The sequence below is a fragment of the Mobula hypostoma genome, chromosome 8 (genome assembly GCF_963921235.1).
Source record: "Mobula hypostoma chromosome 8, sMobHyp1.1, whole genome shotgun sequence".
Taxonomy (NCBI): domain Eukaryota; kingdom Metazoa; phylum Chordata; class Chondrichthyes; order Myliobatiformes; family Myliobatidae; genus Mobula; species Mobula hypostoma.
Genome location: NC_086104.1, coordinates 14,730,999 through 14,754,031, shown reverse-complemented (window position 1 = coordinate 14,754,031; position 23,033 = coordinate 14,730,999). Strand labels below are relative to the sequence as shown.

At 43.8% G+C, this 23,033-nt stretch overlaps 1 protein-coding gene across 5 annotated transcripts in view; it reads right to left on the bottom strand.

Annotated features, from left to right (window-relative positions):
• Nucleotides 1–22,286, bottom strand: part of cnsta (consortin, connexin sorting protein a) — a 110,044-nt gene extending 87,758 nt beyond the window's left edge. For 4 of the 5 annotated variants that reach the window (XM_063055482.1, XM_063055484.1, XM_063055486.1 and 1 more), the window contains exon 1: nucleotides 22,151–22,286. The gene's annotated coding sequence lies outside the window, so the exon portion shown is untranslated. Of the gene's footprint in view, nucleotides 1–19,920; nucleotides 19,968–22,150 lie in introns of all 5 variants that reach the window. The other variant, XM_063055483.1, reaches the window with a different exon arrangement.
• Nucleotides 22,287–23,033: the final 747 nt, after the last annotated feature.

Here is a 23,033-nt window from a genome sequence, read left to right as displayed (position 1 = left end):
AGAATAGGTCCAGAGTTAGTGGTATATTACTTCTGTCTCCCTGATAACTGCATTTGCATAAAATACACTGAGCTGCAGCTCGTTAGAGACCATGTTAAGAAACTGGAGCTGCGGTTTGATGACCAATGGCTCATACAGGGGAGGTGTTAAATAGGAGCTGCAAGGAGGTAGTCACCCCTAAGTTGCAGGAGGCAGGTAACAGGACGACTGTCAGGAGAGAGAAAGGGAATATAGAGTCAATGCAGAGTACCCCTGTGACCGTTCCCCTCAATAGTAAGTACAGTATATTGCTTTGAGTACTGTTGGTGGGGTGGGGGGTATGACCTACCAAGAAGAAGCCACAGAGAGAGCAGGTTCCTGGCGCTGAGTCTGGCTCTGTGGCTCAGGAGAGAAGGGTGCAGAAGAGGTTAGGGTAACAGAAAAGAGGTTCGGTAGACAAGAACAAGATTCCTGAATAATTTGTTGTCTCTTGGTTGCCAGGGTCAGAGACATCTTAGACTGAATTCACAGCATTCATAAGTGGGAGGGTGAGGAGCCAGATGTCATGGTCCATGTCAGTACCAATGGCACGGGTAGTATGGGTGATGAGCCCCTACAATGCGAGTTCAGGGAGTTTGGTGTCAAATTAACCCAGAACCTCCAGGGTTACGATCTCAGGATTGCTATCCGTGCCACATGCTAGTGAGGCCCTAAGCAGGAAGATCATGCAGTTCAACACGTGCATGAGGAGATGGTATAGAAGGGAGGGCTTCAGATTTTTGATTTTTAGATCATTGAGCTCGCTTCCAGGTAAGGTGGGATTTTTCAGAAGGGACTGTTTGCACCTGAACTAGAGGGGGACTTGTATCCTGGCAGTAAGGTTTGCTAATGCTACAGAGGGTTGGGTGGGGGAGCAAGGGGAGCTTAAACTAGAGTTGCAAGGGAATGGGAACCAGACTGTCAGAACAGATAGTGGAGTAGTTGCAGAGAAAGATTTTGTTAAGCCTACATACAAGGTCAGGAATCATAAAGTTGAGCATAATGGGACTAATATCCTGAGCTGCATTTCTTTCAATGCAAGGACTACTGCAGGAAAGGTGGATGAACTTTGATGTGGATCAGCAAGTGGAATTATGACATTGTAGCCATTAGTGAGACTTGGTTGCAAGAGGTACAGGACTGGCAGATCAATATCCGGGGTTCCATTGTTTTAGATGTGATTGAGCAGAAGGGACTAAAAAGTGAGGGGTGGCACTACTAGTCAGGGAAAATGTTACAGCAGTGCTCAGTCAGGACAGACTGGAGAGCTCATCTAGTAATGCTTTACGAGTAGGAATGGTAAATAAGAAAAGGTATGACCATGTTAATGCGGCTAAATTACAGACCCGCAACAGTTCACAGCATTTAGAGGAGCAAATTTGTAGAGAGATCTTGGATAGTTGCAAGAAACATAAGGTTGTGATAGTAGGTGATATTAACTTTCCATATACTGAATGGGATTCCCAGACTGTAAATGGGCCATATGGGAGAGTTTGTCAGATGTGTTCAGGAAACTTTTCTTAATGAGTACAGAGTAGTCCCAACTAGAGAGAGTGCGATACTTGATCTTCTATTAGGGAATGAGGTAGGGCAAGTGGCAGACATTTTTGTGAAAGGGAGCACTTGTAATCATAATGCCATTAGATTCAAGGTGATTATGGAAAAGGATAGGTCTGGTGCTGGTTTACAGATTCTTCATTGGGAAAAGGCCAATTTTGATGGTATCAGAAAGGTTCTGGCAAGCGTGGATTGGGACTGGTCGTTTTCCAGCAAAGGTGTACTTTGGAAGTGGAAGGCCTTCAAAAGTGAAACTTTTGAGAGTACAGAGATTAGGTGTTTCTCTCAGAATGAAAGGCAAGGATAACAGGTTTAGGGAACCTTGGTTTTCAAGATATTGAGGCTCTGGTTAAGAAAAAAAAAGCAGGTGCATAGCAGGCATAGGCAGGGAGTTTCAAATGAGCTACTTGAGTACAAGACATGCAAAATAAACACTTAAGGAGGAGCAACACACACAAAATGCTGGTGGAATGCAGCAGAACAAGCAACACCTACAGGAAAAAGTACAGTCAATATTTTGGGTCGAGACCCTTCATCAGGACTAATGGAAAAAAGAGATAGTAAGAGGTTTGAAAATGGGAGGGAGAGGGGGAAACCCAAAATGATAGGAGAAGACAGGAGGGGGAGGGATGAAGCTAAGAGCTGGGAAGTTGATTGGCAAAAGGGATACAAGGCTGGAGAAGGGGAAGTATCATAGGACGGAAGGCCTAGGAAGAAAGAAAGGGGGAGGGGAGCACCAGAGGAAGATGGAGAACAGGCAAGGAGCTATTTGTGAGAGGGAAAGAGAGAAAAAAAATTAGGGATGCGGTAAGAAGGGGAGGAGGGGCATTAACAGAAGTTAGAGAAATCAATGTTCATGCTATCAGGTTGGAGGCTACCCAGACGGAATATAAGGTGTTGTTCCTCCAACCTGAGTGTGGCTTCATCTTTACAGTAGAGGCCATGGATTGACATATCAGAATGGGAATGAGACGTGGAATTAAAATGTGTGGCCACTGGGAGATCCTGCTTCCTCTGGCGGACACAGTATAGGTGTTCAGATTAGGAGGGCTAAAAGACAGTAAGTTGCTCTATCAGACAAGATGAAGTAGAATCCTAAGACTTTTCTGCAGATATATTAAGAGCCAATGGATAGCAATGCACAAAACTCGTGCTCTAAAAGATCAGAATGGTAATCTGTGCGTGGTGTTGAAAGAGATGGGGGAGATCTTAAATGAATTTTGTGCATCTGTATATACCCATGGGATGGATGCAGAATCTATAAATGAGGCACAGAGGGAGCAGAGCCACGGACCCAATACAGAATGCAGAGAAGGTAGGTGCTGTCTTGCGGCAAATTAGTGTTCTGAAAGAGGTGGCTGAAGAGATCGTGGAAGCATCAGTAATGATCTCTCAAGAATCACTAGGTTCTGGAATGGTTCCGGAAGACGGGAAAATTGCAAATGTCACTCCACTCTTCAAAAAGGGAGAGAGGCAGAAGAAGGTTAACAGTTAGTCTGACCTCAGTGGTTGGGAAGGTGTTGGAGTCGATAATTAAGGATGAGATATCAGGGTACCTGGAGGCACACGATAAAACCGGATGTAATCAGCACAGTTTCCTCAAGAGAGCCTTTTCTGGTGGTTGTCGGTGACTTGTAGTGTTCCAAAGGGGTCTGTGTTGGGACCGATTCTTTTTACATTGTATGTCAATAATTTGAATGACTGAATCAATGGCTTTGTTGCAAAGTTTGCAGACGATATGAAGATAGATAGAGGGGCAGGTAGTTCTGAGGAAGTAGAAAGGCTACAGAAGGACCTAGATTAGGAAACTGGGCAAAGAAATGGCAGATGAAATACACTGTTGGGAAGTATATGGTCATGGACATTGGTGGAAAAAAATTCAAGGGTTGACTGTTTTCTGAATGGAGAGAAAATACAAAAAACGGAGGTGCAAAGGGACTTGGGAATCCCTATGCAGGATTCTTTATAGGTTAATTTGCAGGTTGAGTCTGTGGTGAGGAAGGCAAATACAATGTTAGCACTCATTTCAAGAGGACTTGAATATAAAAGCAAGGATATACTGTTGAGACTTTATAAAGCTCTGATGAGGCCTCACTTGGAGTATTGTGAGCAGTTTTGGGGTCTCTTATCTTAGAAAGGATGTGCTGAAACTGGAGAGATTTCAAATGAGGTTCACGAAAATGATTCCAGGATTGAATAAGGGAAGGGAAGGAGGTCAAGCTAGAAAGTGACAGGTGAAGCCAGGTGGGTGGGGAAAGGTGTGTGTGTTTGGGGGGGGGGCAGGGGGAATGAAGTAAGAAGCTGGGAAGTGATAGGTGGAAAAGTGATAGGCTGGAGAAGATGGAATCTGATAGGAGAGGAGAGTGGAGTATGGGAGGAAGGGAAGGAGGAGGGGCACCAGGGGAGGACCTTATTCATATAATGAGTGTTTGATGGGTCTGGGCCTGTATTCACTGGAATTCAGAAGAATGATGGGTGACCTCATTGAAACTTATCAAATGGTGAAAGGCCTTGATAGAGTGGATGTGGAAAGGATGTTTCCTATGCCGAGAGAGTTTAAGACCAAAGGATACAGTGTCAGAACAGAGGGGTGTCCTTTTAGAATGGAGGTGAGGAAGAATTTCTTTAGCTGGAGAGTGGAGAATCTGTGGAATACTTTGCCATAGGCAGCTGTAGAGGTCAAGTCTTTATGTATATTTAAGGCAGGGGTTGATAGATTCTTGACTGGTCAGGGCATGAAGGGATATGGGGAGAAGAAAGGAGATTGGGGCTTAGAGGAAAATTGGATCAGTCATGATGAAATAGTGAAGTAGACTCAATGGGCCAAATAGCCTAATTCTGTTCCTATATCTTATGGTCTAAATTAGGGTGGATAAATCCCCATGGCCTGACAAGCTGTTTCCTTGGACCCAATGGGAGGCTAGTGCAGAACATGCAGGGGCCCTAGCAGAGATATTTAAAACACCCTTGGCCATGGTTGAGGTGCCAGAGGACTGGAGGTGAATTAATGTTGTTCCGTTGTTTACAAAAGACAATAAGAAAAAGCCAGGAAATTATAGTCCGGCGAGCCTGTCATTGGTAGCAGGAAACTTATTGGAATGTATTTCATGGGACTGGATACAGAAGCAGTGTGCTTGCAACACTGTGTGTCCAACAGAGTGATCAGCAGCACTGGGGCTCCACAAGGGACTGTCTTGTCTCCCTTTCTCTTCACCAGTTACACCTCGGACTTCAACTACTGCCCAGAGAATTGTCATCTTCAGAAGTTTTCGGATGACTCTGCCATAGTTGGATGCATTAGCAAGGGAGATGAGGCTGAGTACAGGGCTACGGTAGGAAACTTTGTCACATGGTGTGAGCAGAATTATCTGCAGCTTAATGTGAAAAAGACTAAGGAGCTGCTGGTAGACCTGAGGAGAGCTAAGGTACCGGTGACCCTTTTTCCATCCAGGGGGTCAGTGTGGACATGGTGGAGGATTACAAATACCTGGGGATACAAATTGACAATAAACTGGACTGGTCAAAGAACACTGAGGATGTCTACAAGAAGGGTCAGAGCCGTCTCTATTTCCTGAGGAGACTGAGGTCCTTTAACATCTGCCGGACGATGCTGAGGATGTTCTACGAGTCTGTGGTGGCCAGTGCTATCATGTTTGCTGTTGTGTGCTGGGGCACCAGGCTGAGGGTAGCAGACACCAACAGAATCAACAAACTCATTCGTAAGGCCAGTGATGTTGTGGGGATGGAACTGGACTCTCTGACGGTGGTGTCTGAAAAGAGGATGCTGTCTAAGTTGTATGCCATCTTGGTCAATGTCTCCCATCCACTACATAATGTACTGGGTGGGCACAGGAGTACATTCAGCCAGAGACTCATTCCTCCGAGGTGCAGCACAGAGTGTCATAGGAAGTCATTCCTGCCTGTGGCCATCAAACTTTACAACTCCTCCCTTGGAGGGTCAGACACCCTGAGCCAATAGGCTGGTCCTGGACTTATTTCATAATTTACTCGAATAATTTACATATTACTATTTAACTATTTATGGTTCTATTACTATTTGTTATTTATGGTGCAACTGTAACGAAAACCAATTTCTCCCGGGATCAATAAAGTATGACTATGACTAGACAAGGACTGACTAGGGATAGTCAACGTGGCTTTGTGTATGATTGTACATGTCCAACCAATTGTACGAAGTTTTTCAAGGAAGCTACCAAGAATGTTGAAGGCAAGGCAGTGGAGGTTGTCTACATGGACTTCAGTAAGGCCATTGACAAGATCATGCATGGTAGGTTGGTGAAGAAGATTCAGGCGCTTGGCATTCAAGATGAAGTAGTAAACTGGATTAGATATTGGCTTCGCCAAAGAATCCAGAGAGTGGCAGTAGATGGTTGCCTCTCTTACTGGAGGCCTGTGAGTAATGGTGTGCCACCTGGGTCAGTGCTGGTCTATTTTTGTTGGTCATCTACGTCATCAATCTGGATGATAATGTAGTAAACTGGATCAGCAAACATGCAGATGACAACAAGACTGGGGTTGCAATGGATGGCGGGAAGACTATCAAAGCTTGCAGCGGGAACTGAACCAGCTGGAAAAACGCACTGAAGAGTGGTGGATGGAATTTAATGCAGACAAGTGTGAGGTGTTGCACTTCGGAGGACTAACCTGGGGAGGTCTTACATGGTGAGCAGTACAGCACTGAGGAGTGTGGTAGAACAGATGGATCTGGGAAGACAGGTTCATAATTCCTTGAAAATGGCGTCACAAGTCGATAGGTTCATAAAGAATGCTTTTGGCCATTGACCTTCATAAATCATTTGTGAGTACAGGAGTTGGGATGTAATGTTGAAGTTGTACAAGACATTGGTGAGGCCTAATTTGGAGCATTGTGTGCAGCTTTGGTCACCTACCTATAGGAAAGATGTAGATAAGATTGAAAGACTGCAGAGAACGTTGATATAGGGAAAGGTTAAATAGGTTAGGACTTTATTCCCAAGAACATAGAAGATAAAGGGGAAATTTTATACATGTATACAAAATTATGAGGAGTATAGATTGGGTAAATACAAGCAAGCTTTTTCCACTGTGTTTGGGTAAGAGTACAACTAGAGGAGAGAAACGCGAATTGTTTAAGGGGAACATGAGAGGGAACTTCTTCATTCAGAGGGTCATGAGAGTCTGGAACGAACAAATAGTTGATGTGGGGTCGATTCCTGTTTCTGTGCTGTAGTGTTGTATGACTATGTTTTTGATGAAAATTTAAAGAATATCAAGATTGTGAAAAATCAACCCATTTCGTGGATATTTACACACGAGATACTACAGACACTGGAACTCCAGAGATGCACACACAAAAATACTGGCAGAACTCAGCAAGTCAGGCAGCAGTGATAATCAGTGATAATAAAGCTGATTCTGATTCTGATCTGTGTAGAGGAATAAACAGTCAATGTTTCAGGCCGAGAGCCTTCATCAGAACTGGCGAGGAAGGGGAGAGAAACCAGAATCAGAAGGTGGGGGGAAGGGGAGAATAAAGTGAAAAGCTGGAAGGTGGTAAGTGGAAAATGTAAAGGATTGAAAAAGGAGCCTGTCAGGAGAAGAGAGTAGATGATGGGAGAATAGTAAAGAGGAGGGGCACCAGAGGGAGGTGATAGGCAGGTAGGGAGAAGAGAAGGGTTAAGATGGAAGCTTGCAAGTCTGTTCAGGTCATCTGCTGTACCCTTGTTTTCTCCCCACCTGCCTAACACCTCCCTCTGGTGCCTCTCCTCCTTCCCTTTCTCCAATGTTCCAATCTCCTCTCCTATCAGATTCATTCTTCTTCTTCAGCCTTTTACCTTTTCTACTTATCACCTCCCAGCTTCTCACTTCATTCACCCTCCCCCACCCGCCCACCTTTCCCCTTACCTGGTCTCACCTTCCAGCTTGTACTCCTTTCCCTTCTTCCACCTTCTTATTCTGGCTTCTTTCCCCCTTCCTTAACAGTCCTGATGAAGGGTCTCTCCATAGACACTGGCTGACCTGCTGAGCCCCTCCAGCACTTTGTGTATATTAAATCATTACAATTTTTATACCTCCTCAATAAGTCATCTACTGGAATTTTAATCAGTTTTCTTTGTGCAATATAATACCTGTACCTGGTCAAATATCAGGTTTTAACAAAACAATTTGTTCAGAAGGAGAGACAGGTTCTTGAAAAACGCTTTTTTGCTGTGTCTCTGGTGGTGCTTATATCATACAGTCAGTAAAGTCCCCATATTAATTATGTATTTTACAAAAATATTCAACAGGGTGGACAACATGATGCAATTTTTAGAAGCTTTTGTAAGCAAACAATTCAGTTATCACCATTTGAGGGGACCCTCCCTTCTGTCAGCCATCTTTGGACTCCAATACACCAATAACAGAGCAGCTAAACTAGAGAACGAATGTAACAGTGAGAAGTTCAGGATAGAATAAACACAACCAACACACATAAAATACATGGCACAGGAACAGACTCCTTGGCCCACAACTTCTGTGCTGACTAGGATGCCAAAATAAATTAAATCAATCCGCCCCTCCATTTCTTGCCTTTTTATGCACCTGACCAAATGGTTTTTAAATGGCAATATTGTGTGTCCTTCCATCACCACCCTTGGCAGTGAGTTCTAGGCACTTACTACGATCTGTAAAAAAAAAACCTGTCCTGCGTGTTTCCTTAAAAAGTCTCCCCTCTCATTTTAAAACTACGCTTCTAATAATTGACATTTACACCCTGGAAAAAAAGACTATGACCATCCATGCCTCTCCAAATTTTATGAACTTCTCTCAGCCTCCAAAGCTCCAGAGAAAACAATACAAGTTTCCAAGACAGATTTTCTAACAACAATCCAAAACAGACTGAGACAGTGAAAGCAATAAAAGGAAGTTATTTTGGACTCTGACCAGACCAAACCCATTCCAAAATCTCAGAATAATTTGTACACAACAAAATAACCATTTCGCTCACCCCACTTGATGTCAAACAACTTCACAGTTTACAAAAATATTAAGTTGGTAATAAATGAATTGAAGTGCAAGAGAAAGAGCACTACTTTATTTTCAATTGGTATTAAGTTACCAAGGGATGATGAAGGCAGAAGGCATTTGACTGAGATTTACATTATACACAGATTAAGCTGTAGGGCTGAAATGACTAATAATTCATAAATATACATTTTAATAGAAGAACAATTGCAAAAAATATACAGGAACAAGAGCACATTTTTAGACAAATTAGGTACATCAGCATATGAAAAATACTTTATCAATAAAATTGATCCAAACATACATGCTGACATTTCACGACCTTTTTTTTTGTTTCATTATATTGAACAGAGGTGCTCATTTGATAATATTGAGACAATTATTTGTCTGCAGTAAGGACTTTGATTTAAAAAAGCTGTGGGTTTCAGAAAATGACTAACACAGGAAATTGCTGGAGGAACGCAGCAAATCATGACATCGATGGAGGGGAATATACAGTTAATAATCTGAACCAAAACTTTTCACCAGGGTCTCAGCCTGAAATGTCTACTGTTTATTCCCCTCCATGGATGACGCCTGACTTGCTGAGTTCCTCCAGCATTTTGGGTGTGTTGCTTGGATTTCCAGCATCTGCAGATTTTCTCATCTTTGTATTTCTCAGGAATATACAGGCTCTGTTCAAATAGTGAAAAGGCATTTGGCTGTAAAGAAGTCATGCAAGCACAATTATTCCATAGATAAGAGGAACACATAAATGGAAGCAGCTGTTCACTTGTCTTGCAATCACATACCCATCTTTCCTTGTTCCTTGATTGTTTTTATCTAAAAGCTGTCAACCTCAGATTGATTTTTATTTGATCCATTTCCAGCTTTTGAGGGAATTCCAAACTCTTATCACCCTCCCCATACGTAAATGTTTTTCCAAGCATGAGTAGTATGCTCTGTAACCAGAGTGCCAGAACAGTTAGTGAAGAGGTTGTAGAGACAGATGTTGTTAAGACCTCAAAGTCAGGAAACAAAGGGTTGAGCATGGTGTGACTAACATCCTGAGCTGCGTATATTTCAATGCAAGAAGCATCGTAGGAAAGACAGATGAGCTCAGTGCATGGATCAACACCTGGAATTATAATATTGTGGCCATCAGTAAGACTTAGATGCAGGAGAGGCAAGACTGGCAGCTCAATATTCTGGGGTTCTGCTATTTTAGATGCAACAGAGTGGGAGAGATTAAAGTACTCAGGGAAAAACTCACAGCAGTGCTCAGTCAGGACAGAGTGGAGAACTCGTCTAGTGAGGTGTTGGGCAGAACTGAGAAATAAGAAAGGTATGACCACGTTCACCCAACAGTCTGAGGGATTTAGAGGAACAAATTTGCAGAGCGATCGCAGACTGTGGCAAGAAACATACGATTGTTTTAGCAGGTGATTTTAAACTTTCCACATATTGACTGGGACTCCCATTCTACAAAAGGACTAGATGGGATAGAGTTTGTCAAATGTGTTCAGGAAAGTATTCTTAATCAGTACATAGAAGTCCCAACGACAGCGTATGATACTTAATCTGCTATTAGGGAATGAGACTGGGTAGGTGACAAAAGTTTGTGTAGTTGAATACTTTGCATCTAGTGATCACAATGCCAGTTGTTTCAAAATAAATACGCAAGATAGGTCTAGTCCGCAAGTTGAGATTCTAAATTGGAGAAAGGCCAAATTTGATGGCACCATAAGGGATCTGGTAAGTGTGGATTGGGACAGGCTACTTTCTGGCAAAGGTGTACTTGGTAACCGGGAGGCTGTGCCTGTGAGAATAAAAGGTAAAGATAACAGGTGTAGGGAACTTTTCTTCTCAAGAGAACACTTAAGAAAGAAATCAGGAGGGCTAAAAGAAGGCATGAGGTTGCCTAGCAAACAGGATGAAGGAAAATACTATGGAATTCTACAGATATGTTAAGAGCAAAAGGATTTCAAGAAACAAAATTGGTCCTCTGGAAGATCAGAATGAAATGTGTGGAGCCAAAAGAGATGGGGAAGATCTGACAAATTTTTTGCTTCTGTATTTACTCAGGAGAGGGACACAGAGTCTATAGAAGTGAGGCAAAGCAGCATCAACATTATGGACCCAATACAGATTACTGAAGGGGTGATGTTTGCTGTTTTGAGGCAAATTAGGGTGGATAAATCCCCAGGGCCTGACAATGTGTTCCCTCGGGCCCTCTGGGAGTGCAGAAATTGCAAGGGCCCTACCAGAGATATTTAAATTATCCTTCATGACAGGTGAGGTACTGCAGAATTGGAGGATTGTCAATGTTGTTCCATTCCAATGAGTCTATGGTAAAGAAGGCAAATGCAATGCTGGCATTTATTTCAAGGGGAATAGAATATAAGTGCAAGGAGATAATGCTGAGGCTTTATAAGACACCAGTCCAGCCGCACTTGGAGTATTGTCAACAATTTTGGGCCCCATACCTCAGAAAGGATGTACCGTCATTGGACAGTCCAGAGGAGGTTCACGAGGATGATTCAGGGAATGAAGGGGTTAACATATGAGGAGCATTTGGCAGCTTTGGGCCTGTATTCACTGGAACTTAGAAGACTATGGGGGGGGGGGAGGAGTGGGCGGGGGAGACGGGGGATCTCATTGAAACCTACCGGATTTTGAAAGGACTATCATACGAGGAATGCTTAATGGCTCTGGGTCTCTACTCGCCAGAACTCAGAAGGATGACGGGGGATCTCACTGAAACCTTTCAAATGTTGAAAGGCCTAGACAGAGTAGATGTGGAAAGGATGTTTCCCATGGTGGGAGAGTCAAGGACAAGAGGGCACAACCTCAGGATAGAGGGGTGCCCTTTCAAAACAGAGATGAGAAGAAATTTCTTTAGCCAAAGGGTGGTGAATTTGTGGAATTTGTCATCACATGCAGTTGTGGAGGCCAGGTCATTGGGTGTATTTAAGGCAGAGGTTGATAGGTTCTTGATTGGACATGCAATTGGTTACAGGGAGAAGGGTGGGTACTGGGGTTGAGGAAGAGACAGAAAAAAGGATCAGCCAAGATTGAATGGAGGAGCAGACACGATGGACCAGATGGCCTAATTCTGCTCCTATGTCTTATGGACTAGATAGGGTGGATGTGGAGAGGATGCTTCCTAGGTGGAGGTATCCAGAACTAGAGGGCACAGCCTCAAAACTGAGGGGCAACCTTTTAGAACAAAGGCAAGGAGAATTTTTTTTTTAGCCAGAGAGTAACGAACCTGTGGAATGCTCTGCCAAAGACTGCGGTGAAGGCCAAGTCTGTGAGTATACTTAAAGTGGAAGTTGATCGTTTCCTGATCGGTCAGGACATCAAAGGATATGGCAAGAAGGCAGGTATATGGGGTTCAGTGGGATCCGGAATCAGCTATGATGGAATGATGGAGCAGACTCAATGGGGTGAATGGCCTAATTCTGCTCCTATATCTTATTGTCTTCTGATTCTGCTGTTCAAAAAAGGCTTTAAAAATAGACCAGAAAATTATATGCTGGTGAGCCTGGCGTCAGTAGTGGGAAAGTTATTTGAAGGTACTCTGAGGGATTGGATATATAAGAATTTGGATAGACATGGACTGGTTAAGGATTATCAGCATGGCATCATGCGTGGTCAGTCTTGTCCAAACAATCGTATAGTTTTTCGAGTCAATTACCAGGAAAGTTAATGAAGGCAAGGCAGTGGATATTGTCTACACGGACTTTAATAAGGCATTTGACAAGGTCCTGCATTGGAGACTGGACAAGAAGGTTCAATCGCTCGGCATTCAAGAACAGGTAGTAAACTAGATAGACATTAGCTTTGTGGGAGAAGCCAGAGAATGGTAATAGATGGTTGCCTCTCTGACTGGAGGCCTGTGACTAGCGGAATGCCGCAGGAATCAGTGCTGGGTCCCTTCTTCTTTGTCATCCGTATCAATGATCTGGATGATAATATGGTTAACTGAATCAACAAATTTGCCAATGACAGAAAGATTAGGGGTGCAGCGAACAGCGAGGAAGGATGTATCATGGCTTGCAGTGGGATCTGGACCAGCTGGAAAAATGGGCTAAAAATGGCAGGTGGAATTTAATGCAGATAAGTGTGAGGTGTTGCACTTTGGTAGGACCAACCATGCTGGTCTTACAGAGCGAACGGAAGGGCACTGAAGAATGTGGTGGGGATCTAGCAATACAGGTCAATAATTACTTGAAAGTGGTGTCACGAGTAGATAGGGCCATAGAGAAAGCTTTTGGCACAGTGGCCTTCATAAGTGATAGTACTGAACACAGGAGATGGGGTGATGTCTAATTTAGAGTACTGTGTGCGGTTTTGGTCACCTGCCTACCTCCAGGAAAGACGTAAACAAGGTTGAAAGAATACAGAGAAAAATTATAAGGATCTTGCCCGGATATGGAGGACCACAGTTACGAGGAAAGAGTGAATACGTTAGGACCTTATTCCTTGCAACATAGACGGGAGAGGAGATCTGACAGAGGTCTACAAAATTATGAGAGGTATAGATAGGGTAAATATTCCAATGAGGTTCTGTGGGACTACAACTAGAGGTCATGGGTTAAAGGTGAAAGGTGAAAAGTTTAAGGGGAACAGAGAGAGAAACTTCTTCACTCAAAGGGTTATGAGAGTATGGAATGAGTTGCCAGCACAAGTAGTGTATGCAAGCTTGACCTGAATGTTTAAGAGAAGGCTGGACAATACATGGATAGTAGGGGTATGGAGGACAATGGTCCCAGTGCAGGTTGAGGGTAGTAGGCAGTTTAAATGGTTTGGCATAGACTAGATGGGCCAAAAGGCCTGTTTCTGTGAAATACTTCTCTATGACATAATGAATTTTATCCAAAACATCCCTTAATCATTTAACTTCTGGTGAAAGCAACTCACTTTCGTTCATCTCCCCTTAAAATTAGTCTTTGTATCTAGTCATTCTGGAAAATCTACAATATATTCCCCAAGGACTAGCTTGTCTTTCCTACAATATGATGTCCAGTACTCCAAAACCAGATCTGTGTGCCAGTCAGAGCTATAAACTGAGTGTTGGTAACCAGTGTCCAAAACTTCAGCACTGCACATACAAGGCCTTTCTATTCTACAGGAAGTGACTCAACTTCTGATTCTTCCATGTATAAAGCATAAGCCAGATATGTGAATGGTGGACACCCATCATTTGCACAGTTAAGTTAGTTAAGTTCCAAAACAAGAAGCCCAACTTATCCAAGACAAAGCAACGTGCTTAACTGACTTGTGCCTGCCCCAATGAACTCATATCTGCATACCTCAACTCTGTTTTATTCCCCCCTCCAGTTCATTCCCTTCCTACTTACACTTCACACACTCTGGATCTTTTCAATGATTTCAAGTTCTCTGGCCCCCATCATCTTATTTTCACTGTGGATGTGCAGTCCCTGTACGCCTCCATCCCCCACCAGGAAGGCCTCAAAAGCTCCCTGTTTGTTTCTGGACACCAGACCCAACTAGTTCCCTTCCACCATCACTCTCCTCCGCCAAGCAGAACTTAACCTCACTGTTAATAATTTCTCCTTTGGCTCCTCCCAATTCCTTCAAACAAAAGGTATAGCCATGGGTACTCATATGGGTCCCAGCTATGCCTGCCTTTTCGTCGGCTACATGGACCAGTCCACGTTCCAAGCCTACACTGGTGTCCGTCCAACTTTTCCTACACTACATCAACGGCTACATTGGTGCTGCTTCCTGCACCATGTGGAGCTTGTCGACTTCATCAACTTTGCCTCTAACTTCCATCCTGTCCTCAAATTTACCTGGTCCATTTCCAACAACTCCTTCCCCTTTCTTGATCTCTCTGTCTCTATCACTAGAGACAGCTTATCCACCGACGTCTATTATGAACCCACGGACTCTCACAACTACCTGGACTATACCTCTTCCCACCTTGCTACTTGTAAAAATGCCATCCGCTTCTCTCAATTCCTCTGTCTCCGCAACATCTGCTCTCAGAATGAAGTTTTTTATTCTAGAACGAAGGAGATGTCCTCCTTTTTCAAAGAAAGGGGCTTCCCTTCCTCCACCATCAATACTGCCCTCAACCGTATCTCTTCCATTTCACATACACCGATGCTCATGCCATCCTCCCGCCACCCTACCAGGAATAGGATTCCGCTTGTCCTCACCTACCATCCCACCAGCCTCCATGTCCAGCACGTAATTCTCAGTAGCTTCTGCCATCACCACCAAGCACATCCTTCCCTCCACCCCATTTTCTGCTTTCCGCAGGGATTACTCCCTCCACGACTTCCTTGTCCATTCATCCCTCCCCACTGATCTCCTTCCTGGCACTTACCCTTGCAAGCAGAACAAGTGTTACACCTGCCCCTACACCTCCTCCCTCACCACCATTCAGGGCCCCAAACAGTCCTTCCAGGTGAGGTGACACTTCACCTGTCACTCTGTTGGGGTCACATACTATATCCAGTGCGGCCTCCTGTGTACCGGTGAGACCTGATGTAGATTGTGTGACCACTTTGTCGAGCATCTACGCTCCGTCTGCTAGAAGAAGCGGGATCTCCCAATGGCCACTCATTTTAATTCCACTTCCCATTCCGATATGTCTATTGCTGCGATGAGGCCACACTCAGGTTGGAGGAGTAACACCTTATATTCCGTCTGGGTAGCCTCTAACCCGATGGCATGAACATCAATTTCTCAAACTTCCGGTCATGCTCCAACCCCTTTCACCATTCCCCAACCCCTTTCCCCTCTCTTACCTTATCTCCTTGCCTGCCCATTGCTTCCCTCTGGTGCTCCTCCCCCCTTTTCTTTCTTCCATGGCCTTCTCTTCTCTCCTATTCAATTCCCCCTTCTCCAGCCCTGTATCTCTTTCACCAATCAGATTCCCAGCTCTTTACTTCATCCCTGCTCCTCCTGGTTTCACCTATCACCTTGTGGTTCTCCTGCCACTCCCCCCCCCCCCACCTTTTAAATCTGCTCATCTTTTTTTCTCCAGTCCTGCTGAAGGAACTCGGCCCAAAACGTCAACTATACTCTTTTCCATAGATGCTGCCTGGCCTGCTGACTTCCTCCAGCATTTTGTGGGTGTTGCTTTACTGAAATTCCTTTCTATAAATAAGAGTTTCTATAGATTCCAATCAACCAACTGATCTATCTCACTCCTACGCACCTCCTCGTGACCATTACTGCCAATATTATTTTGCTCATTCAAAAAACTCACTTTCTCCACTTCTAGTACTATGACTTATAAAATTGCAAACGACCTACAACCAAATGACCTATAAAATTGCAGAAGCTTTGATCACAAACCCACAAAATCTACCACCTATAAGATTCCTCTCAGCTCACACAGTATGTCATAATCCGCTATCCAATTGGTCAGCATCTTGCTCATTTGGCACTGATTCCCACTTGCTGTTTAAACTCACCAGATTGGCTGGAATTACTATATTGTCTGAAGCGTGACGCTCAGTACAGGTGCACCTCAAGGACGAGCGCTTCACTCAAATTCTATACTCTCTTTGCAGTCATCACTGTGGTGGCGAGGCATAGCTCAAAACAGCATCTATAAGTTTGTTGATAACACCACTGTTGCTGGCAGAATCTCAGCAAGGAAGCATACAGAGTGAGACAGATCAGCTGGTTGAGTAGCATTGCAACAACCTTATACGCAATGTCACCAGTACCAAGGAAATGACTGTGGACTTTCAGAAGGAGAAATTGAGAGGACACACACCAGTCTTCCTTGAGGGGTCAGTGACGGAAAAGGAGAGCAGCTTTCAAGTTCCTGGGTGCCAGCATCACCTGGGATCTACCTTGGGTCCAACACAAAGACACAATTGCAAAGAAGGCATGTCCACTATTCAGGATATGCTCTCTTCTCATTATTGCCATCGGTAAGGAGGTGCACGAGCCTGAAGCTCCACACTCAACATTTCAAGAACAGCTTCTTCCTCTCCACCATCAAATTTCTGAATGGTCCATGAACCCATAAATACTAATATTAATTTTATTTTTGGAACATAATTTTTATGTCTTGCACTGTAAAGCTGCTGCAAAACAACAAATTTCATCATGTATGTCAGTGATTCTGACTTAGAAAAAAAAATTGTGAATTAAAAGGATACTGGTGCATTAAATGGAATAACATTCGACAGTGCACAAAAATTGCCTGACACCAGCAACATGCCATCTGCAATCCTTTACCATCAAGTCAGACTTGTTGGAACTCCCATATGGAAGTATGGGAACACCTACTCAAGAACGTGACAGCTTTAGATTTTTTAAATTACAACGTATTTGCAACACAAGAATAGTCCAGTCATTCAGCGCACAAACCTTCTAATATATCCTTCTATTTCTCCCTCTAATAATTATTCAACTAATATAATGCTATCTGACCCAATTACATCTTGTGGTTCAGAGCCACACACTCTACTATAGAAGTACAGCTGTAACGGGTATTTTCATAACGCAAATCTGTCTTAATGCGATTAATGGTTTCAGGAATATACTTGATTACACAGACCACATTGGTTATAGCCCGATCGTGATCAGGAAAGGAGACCACAACTATTCTGCTATAATCTGACTTGCTATGAAGAAAATTCTAATCATGCTCATTGTATTATAACAGATATTCTTCATACTTACAGCCTTGTGATTTCACCTACACATCAAAACAGCACATTACCATAAGAACACAAGAACATAAGAAATAGGAGCAGGAGTAGGCCATTTGGCCCATCGAGCCTGCTCTACCATTCAATAAGATCATGGCTGATCTGACCATGGACTCACCTCCACCTGCCTGCCTTTTCCCCATAACCCTTAATTCCCCTACTATGCAAAAATCTATCCAACCTTGTCTTAAATATATTTACTGAGGTTGCCTCCACTGCTTCATTGGCCAAAGAATTCCACAGATTCACCACTCTCTGGGAGAAGCAGTTCCTCATCTCCGTCGAATCTACTCTCCCGAATCTTGAGGCTATGTCCCCTAGTTCTAGTCTCCCCTTATCAGTGGAAACAACTTCCCTGCCTCTATCTTATCTATCCCTTTCATAATTTTATATGTTTCTATAACATCTCCTCTCATTCTTCTGAACTCCAGCGAGTACAGTCCCAGGAGACTCAATCTCTCCTCATAGTCTAACCCCCTCATCTCTGGAATCAACCTGGTGAAACACTCCAGCATGCCTCCAAAGTCAGTATATCCTATCTCAAGTAATGAGGCCAAAACTGCACAGAGTACTCCAGGTGCGGCCTCACCAGTACCCTGTACAATTGCAGCATAACCTCCCTGCTCTTAAATTCAATCCCTCTAGCAATGAAGGCCCACATTCCATTTGCCTTCTTGATTGCCTGCTGCACCTGCAAACCAACCTTTGCTGATTCATGTACAAACATTCCCAAGTCCTTCTGCACAGCAGCATCCTGCAATTTTTTACCATTTGAGTAATAATCTGCTCTTTCATTTTTACTTCCAAAATGGATTACCAGTATTGTACTCCATTTGCCAGACCCTTGCCCACTCACTTAACCTATCTATACCTCTCCGCAGACTCTCTGCATATAGTGAAGATCTTGGAGGCATACAAAATTATGAGTGAAGCTATCACATAATTTCATAATTTTTAAATGGTGTAAGGCATCACTTCTGAAATGTAAATGTAAACTTTGTTTTTCTCTCCATAGACCTTTCCTGAATAGTGAACATTGCCAGGATGCTCTGCAGGTCTGTGCTATTGAATGAATTATCATTTCTTGAAAACCTATACTCCAGCATGTTTGCATAAAGCATTTCACAGCTTTCCAATAAACATGCCACCAAGATTGGGGGGCATAGTAGAAAGCGAGGAAGTCTATCAAAGCTTCCAGCATGATTTTGACCAGTTGGGAAAATAAGCAAAAAAAAATAACAATTGAATTTAATGCAGGTGAGTGTGTGGCATTGTACCTTGGGAGGCCAAACCAGGCTAGGGCTTACACAGTGAATGGTAGGGCTCTGAGGTGTGCAGAAGAATAGAGGGACCTGGAAATACAGATCCACAATTCCTTGAAAGCAGCGACTCAGATAATGTATGGTCATAAACAGGACTTTTGGCACACTCATATATCAGGCACTGAGTACAGGAGTTGGGGATGTTATGCTGAAGTTTTACAAGACATGGTGATGCCAAATTTGGAGTATTATGCACAGTTCTGGTCACCTATCCCCAAAAAAAAATATCAATAAGCTCAGAAGAATGTGGAGAAAATGTACAAGGATGTTGCTCGGACTTGAGGACCAGAGTTATACAGAAAGGTTAGCTAGTATAGGACTTTATTCCTTGAAGTGAAGGCGAATGAGTGGAGATCTTATAGAAGCATGCAAAATTATGAGGGCATAGATAAAGTGAGTGCATACAGATTTCATCACCTCATGTTGGGTGAAACTACAGCTGGAGGTCATAGGCTTAGGGTGAAAGGTGAAATAGTTAAGCGGAATCTGAGCGGTAACTTCTTGCAGGTATGGAATGAACTGCCAGCAGAAGTGGTAAATGCAGATTTAAATGTAAAATTCAAGATAAGTTTCAATAGGTACATCGATGGGAGGGATTTGAAGGGATATGGCCTGTTGCAGGTAGATGGTATGAGGCAAAAGTCAGGTCAGCACGGACTAGATGGGCTAAAGGACCTGCTTCCTTGCTACGAATTCATATTACTGTCATTCTGTACCACAAGACTACAGTTGTTGCAAGAATGTATTATGATATAATCCAGCATAATGACCACTGAACTAAATACAGTATGTTACGCAAGGACAATTAAATGAATGCCTATTTGAAAGAACTCAAAATTTGTTTATGCCTTACAGACCCCCTGGGCCTGAGTCAACGTAGTAGTAGTAGCATTTGTTTAGCCCTGCAATACTTATCAATGTTACTTGTTATGCATAACAAGACATTTATAAGATTAAGTGAAAAGAGCCAAAAGCACTTGCTGATAGACTACATTCTCAATACCAGAATATTTTCAGACTATACACAGTAATGAAAAATTAAATTACTGTATCTCACAAAATGCTGGAGGATCTCAGCAGGTTAGGTAGCATCTATGGAAATGTATAAATAATCAATGTTTCGGGCTGCGACCCTTCAGGAGTCCTTAAGAAGGGTCTCGGCCAGAAAAGTCAACATTTTATTCATTTCCGTAGATGCTGCCTGACCTGCTGAGTTCCTCCAGCATTATGTGTGTGTTGCTTTGGATTTCTGTGGATGTCCTTGTGTTTAAAATTAGTGTATTCTTAATTAACTGGACCAAGTATATTCTATGAGGCTAATAACTTACATAAATTTAATCGGTAAAAGGATGCCAATCTTATCTCCACACCAGGCCTGAAAAGGGGTAAAACAGGAGCAATTTAAATTAAGTCGTTCCTCTGATATCATCCATTTAGAATTTCATAAAAATGTTAACCACATCAAAAGTAAATCAGAAATGACATGGCAATCTCAGAAGGATTATCTGTAATTCCGTTATAATATTTGGGGACATAATCGGCAATATCACCATTACTTTATCTGCCCACAGGACATTGAGCAAAGCACCAGATTGCTTAAAAAATTACAAATAGCTCATAGAGAGTAGAGAAAAAAATTCTGAATGGTATAACACAGCATTGAAGCATAAAAGCTAAAAACACTGGAAACGCACAACAAATCAGGCAGCATAGGATAAAAGATCAGCACCATGTATGAGGCACCAGTAGCGTTACACTGTTCACTTTTTAATTTCAGTCATAAATGCACCTTATTTGTTAATTTATTAGTGGTAATAATAGTTCATGTTATGTGTGAGTTATATGTCCTATGCTGTGCACCTTGGTCTGTAGAAATCCGTTGAGCAGTATATATCTATGTGGTTGAATGACAATAATCTTGAACTTGAGCCTGAAATGCTGACTGTTTTTTTTCCTCTCTCTCACTTTCTGCAGATGCATAACCCAGATATTTTTCTCATCAACAGTTTTTTTTTCACATAGACGCACATCACAAAGCAGTCATCTCTCCAACCAACTTACGGTGACACAACTGGCTTCTCAATCAACTGGCTTACAGTCGGCAGGAATGCAAAATGAGCGAGCTGTTTGTACAGATGCCAAAAGAACACAAACACAAGATGCTCACATTGCCAACAAAAGTTAGAACATAACCTCAGGTTGGTGCGCTATGAAGTTCTAATCACCCATGATACCGTAACACACAGGTAACTGCAATACACCAATGCACAGATACAATGAAAAGCCAGAGTGTGAAAACCTCAGCCAATAGCTAAGAAAATAAAAATTCCCTACATAAACATAATACTATCAGCAAGTCTAACAAGAGGGGACGAATAAGGGCATATGTTTTTTGTAAATGGTTTGAGCAGACACTGAAAATGAGCCACACAGAAAGAATGCAGCCAGTTTATATTTGGGATCCAGTACTCCAACCTATAGTTAATGCTAGCAGAGAATTAAAGCGTTTCAATGAGACATCTGGGCAAGTCAAGCAGTCAGCACACAAACATCAGACACTCCTCTCCTCAAAGTCAATCACTGGGGAGGGCAGAAACACTTTGTGTGGGCAGATGAAGAGGGCAGGGAGGGGTTCCTGAACAAGAGAACATCTGCAGATGCTGGAAATCCAGATCAACACACAAAAAGTGCTGGAGGAACTTCGCACGTCAGGTAGCAGCCGTGGAAATGACTGTGTACACGCAAACAGATCGGTGGGAACACGTCTGTGCACACGGACAGAGTAGACAGTGATAATGCCTCTCTCCGTTCCGTGTGCACTCGATCATCTCAATTGCCAGAACTTTATCCCTATCCTTCCAGGTCTCAGCGACTCGAGTGCTTTGGGTTGTCAAGAGGTAGAGGCAGAAGGGTGACAGAAACTGCCTCAGAGAACCGAATATTTCAGCAAGTAGGCAGAGGAAATCCCCGTGCGGGGAGACAGAATTAAAAACAGAAACTGTTGGAAACACAGATCATAAGCGCAAGGTTCTGCAGATGATAGAAACCAAAGTCAACACAAATAATACTTGAGTTCCTCTAGTACTCTGCGTGTGCCCATCTGGAAACAGAGCAGGTCGGGCAGCATCTGTCGAAAGAGAGAGACACCCACACCGGCATTCCGCAGTCGCTGCCCAGCCTGCCGAGTGTTTCCAGCACTTTAACCTCAGGTTCCACTGCAGCTGCAGTGTTTCGCCTGTCGCCGATTAAATCGGCCGCCGGTGTCACGCAGGGCCGCAGTACCAAATGGCATGCAGCGGCTGAGGCCGGAGGAGGTGTCCTGCATTCGGCCGGACAGGGAGCAGCTGGCAGTGGGGAGGACATTTAACGGGGGCCCCTCCACCATCCTCCTCCCCAGGCCACTACCTCCACCACTAACCCACCAAAAGCCGTCGCCATTCCCTTTCCAATCACTGCTCCGTCTCAATGGGTGAATCTGTCGTTTGTATTTATTTTTCCCCACAGAGAGAGGGGGGGGGAGGGAGGTCGACGGCGGCCGCCAGCCCGCGCGCCACCCACCTGCTCGCGCTCCGGGCACCTGCGCTCCACTCAGCTCGCGCCGCCGAGTCCCTCCGACATCCGGGCACCTCCGCTGCTCCCCTACCGTACCGCACCGCCGCGCGCGTGTGACTCTCTGGCTGTCCCGCGAGCCGAGCTCGCCAGCGACCAAAGAGTACTCGGGTGCGCCGCGCGGTCCCTCCGCCCGCATCCTCCCGCGCTGCTCCCCGCTATCGGCGCGCTAACCGTGGTGCAGCAAGAGCGGCACTTCTTAAAAAAAAATTTCAAAGTCGAATTGTGCAAGAGAGATTTTAGGACAGTACGGGGTTTCTGAAAACATCACCGTGACACTGGGAGCATTTTGGCCTTTCGTGTTAAAGTTATATTTCGATTCCAGGGAAAGTGGTCGCGGCGGGTGTAATAAAACAATTGGACAGGTACACGGATAGGAAAGGAGGGGGACGTGAGCCAAACGTGGATAAATGGATTTGGTCAGCATGAACAAGTTGGGCTGAAGGGCCTGTTGTTGCCCGATGACTCTATAACTTGCTACAGGATACCAGACCTCTGATCTTTTCTTGTAGCTGAGTATTTATTGGTGACTCAATTAGTCAAAAGATGCAATTATACAGGTCCAGTACAGCAACGTGGGAACATGGTAGCGCAACTAGAGCCCTACACTCAACACGAACAAGACCTCCAACTCCATGTCTCCTTATCTTATGGATAAGTCTTTTATGCAGCATGTTGTGACTGTAATCGAAGTCACCAGAGAAACACTGAAGCTGGTGATATAGAAGCCTTTAATAAACAAACATTCTCATGGAGACAAACAGGAGAAAGTCTGCAGATGCTGGAAATCCAGAGCAACACACACAAAATGCTGGAAGAACTCAGCAGGCCA